General features: G+C 52.8%; 1 long non-coding RNA gene across 1 annotated transcript; it reads left to right on the plus strand.

The window, feature by feature from the left end:
• The first annotated feature begins 539 nt into the window (after positions 1-539).
• Positions 540-3,256, plus strand: LOC127924820 (uncharacterized). The gene is made up of 3 exons (XR_008118912.1): positions 540-635; positions 1,632-1,751; positions 2,756-3,256. It is a non-coding gene; the product is annotated as an uncharacterized LOC127924820 (long non-coding RNA).
• The last annotated feature ends 95 nt before the right edge of the window (positions 3,257-3,351 follow it).

Here is a 3,351-nt window from a genome sequence, read left to right on the forward strand (position 1 = left end):
TGCTGTTGTACGGCCCTCCTTGGTTGGTGACAGATCTAGGTGCTGTTGTACGGCCCTCCTTGGTTGGGGACAGATCTAGGTGCTGCTGTAGGCCCTCCTTGGTTGGGGACAGATCTAGGTGCTGTTGTACGGCCCTCCTTGGTTGGTGGCAAATCTAGGTGCTGTTGTACGGCCCTCCTTGGTTGGTGACAGATCTAGGTGCTGTTGTACGGCCCTCCTTGGTTGGGGACAGATCTAGGTGCTGTTGTACGGCCCTCCTTGGTTGTGGACAGATCTAGGTGCTGTTGTAGGCCCTCCTTGGTTGGGGACAGATCTAGGTGCTGTTGTACGGCCCTCCTTGGTTGGTGACAGATCTAGGTGCTGTTGTACGGCCCTCCTTGGTTGGAGACAGATCTAGGTGCTGTTGTGCGGCCCTCCTTGGTTGGAGACAGATCTAGGTGCTGTTGTACGGCCCTCCTTGGTTGGTGACAGATCTAGGTGCTGCTGTAGGCCCTCCTTGGTTGGTGACAGATCTAGGTGCTGCTGTAGGCCCTCCTTGGTTGGTGACAGATCTAGGTGCTGTTGTAGGGCCCTCCTTGGTTGGTGACAGATCTAGGTGCTGTTGTACGGCCCTCCTTGGTTGGGGACAGATCTAGGTGCTGTTGTAGGGCCCTCCTTGGTTGGTGACAGATCTAGGTGCTGTTGTACGGCCCTCCTTGGTTGGTGACAAATCTAGGTGCTGTTGTACGGCCCTCCTTGGTTGGTGACAGATCTAGGTGCTGTTGTACGGCCCTCCTTGGTTGGGGACAGATCTAGGTGCTGTTGTAAGGCCCTCCTTGGTTGGTGACAGATCTAGGTGCTGTTGTACGGCCCTCCTTGGTTGGTGACAAATCTAGGTGCTGTTGTACGGCCCTCCTTGGTTGGTGACAGATCTAGGTGCTGTTGTGCGGCCCTCCTTGGTTGGGGACAGATCTAGGTGCTGTTGTACGGCCCTCCTTGGTTGTGGACAGATCTAGGTGCTGTTGTAGGTCCTCCTTGGTTGGGGACAGATCTAGGTGCTGTTGTACGGCCCTCCTTGGTTGGTGACAGATCTAGGTGCTGTTGTACGGCCCTCCTTGGTTGGGGACAGATCTAGGTGCTGTTGTACGGCCCTCCTTGGTTGGTGACAGATCTAGGTGCTGTTGTACGGCCCTCCTTGGTTGGGGACAGATCTAGGTGCTGCTGTAGGCCCTCCTTGGTTGGGGACAGATCTAGGTGCTGTTGTACGGCCCTCCTTGGTTGGTGACAAATCTAGGTGCTGTTGTACGGCCCTCCTTGGTTGGTGACAGATCTAGGTGCTGTTGTACGGCCCTCCTTGGTTGGGGACAGATCTAGGTGCTGTTGTACGGCCCTCCTTGGTTGTGGACAGATCTAGGTGCTGTTGTAGGCCCTCCTTGGTTGGGGACAGATCTAGGTGCTGTTGTACGGCCCTCCTTGGTTGGTGACAGATCTAGGTGCTGTTGTACGGCCCTCCTTGGTTGGGGACAGATCTAGGTGCTGTTGTACGGCCCTCCTTGGTTGGTGACAGATCTAGGTGCTGCTGTAGGCCCTCCTTGGTTGGTGACAGATCTAGGTGCTGCTGTACGGCCCTCCTTGGTTGGGGACAGATCTAGGTGCTGTTGTACGGCCCTCCTTGGTTGGGGACAGATCTAGGTGCTGTTGTACGGCCCTCCTTGGTTGGGGACAGATCTAGGTGCTGTTGTACGGCCCTCCTTGGTTGGGGACAGATCTAGGTGCTGTTGTACGGCCCTCCTTGGTTGGGGACAGATCTAGGTGCTGTTGTACGGCCCTCCTTGGTTTGTGACAGATCTAGGTGCTGTTGTGCGGCCCTTCTTGGTTGGGGACAGATCTAGGTGCTGTTGTGCGGCCCTCCTTGGTTGTGGACAGATCTAGGTGCTGTTGTGCGGCCCTCCTTGGTTGGGGACAGATCTAGGTGCTGTTGTACGGCCCTCCTTGGTTGGGGACAGATCTAGGTGCTGTTGTGCGGCCCTCCTTGGTTGGGGACAGATCTAGGTGCTGTTGTACGGCCCTCCTTGGTTGGTGACAGATCTAGGTGCTGTTGTACGGCCCTCCTTGGTTGGTGACAGATCTAGGTGCTGTTGTACGGCCCTCCTTGGTTGGGGACAGATCTAGGTGCTGTTGTACGGCCCTCCTTGGTTGGTGACAGATCTAGGTGCTGTTGTACGGCCCTCCTTGGTTAGGGACAGATCTAGGTGCTGTTGTACGGCCCTCCTTGGTTGGTGACAGATCTAGGTGCTGTTGTGCGGCCCTCCTTGGTTGGTGACAGATCTAAGTGCTGTTGTACGGCCCTCCTTGGTTGGGGACAGATCTAGGTGCTGTTGTTTACCGCCCTCCTTGGTTGGGGACAGATCTAGGTGCTGTTGTACGGCCCTCCTTGGTTGGTGACAGATCTAGGTGCTGTTGTACGGCCCTCCTTGGTTGGTGACAGATCTAAGTGCTGTTGTACGGCCCTCCTTGGTTGGGGACAGATCTAGGTGCTGTTGTTTACCGCCCTCCTTGGTTGGGGACAGATCTAGGTGCTGTTGTACGGCCCTCCTTGGTTGGGGACAGATCTAGGTGCTGTTGTACGGCCCTCCTTGGTTGGGGACAGATCTAGGTGCTGTTGTACGGCCCTCCTTGGTTGGGGACAGATCTAGGTGCTGTTGTAGGGCCCTCCTTGGTTGGGGACAGATCTAGGTGCTGTTGTACGGCCCTCCTTGGTTGGTGACAGATCTAGGTGCTGTTGTACGGCCCTCCTTGGTTGGTGACAGAAGAACCAGATCATCAGCAAACACAGAAATACAGTAGACATTTGACTTCAGATTGGAAATATTTTAACCACACACTTGTTGTTTGTGTACATGGATTGTTTGATGTTGTATGTTCCCCCCCGACACCACTTTCCGTCAATTTGTGATTGACCAGCTCAAATCGGTCTTATGTAGCAAAATTCAAAATTGTGTTTTTATTAACATTGGATAAAAGTAGAGATTCAGAGCTACAAAATGGTATTTCGCATTTGAGGAACAAAGGGAAAGTAATTCTGCTTTGAAAGTTGATCAACTTGTAAGCCCACTTTTGAGAAAATGGCCCTTGAATGTTTTGGTACTGAGTGAAGAGCTCCTCTTTGTCTCCTCCCGTTCAGCATCGTTCACACCCTCTTAACCCTCCGGTTGTGTTCGTTTCATGTTAATTAATTCTGTGTTCCCGGTCCAAAATGACCACCCCATTTATAGCTGATTATAAATCCATAATAATACATATATTAAACTTAAATTGCTAAAAATATCTAACACAACATTGTGAACATGACACGTTTTGAACTTCTATTTG

This window comes from Oncorhynchus keta, unplaced genomic scaffold (assembly GCF_023373465.1).
Source record: "Oncorhynchus keta strain PuntledgeMale-10-30-2019 unplaced genomic scaffold, Oket_V2 Un_contig_4575_pilon_pilon, whole genome shotgun sequence".
In the NCBI taxonomy this organism is placed as follows: Eukaryota; Metazoa; Chordata; class Actinopteri; order Salmoniformes; family Salmonidae; genus Oncorhynchus; species Oncorhynchus keta.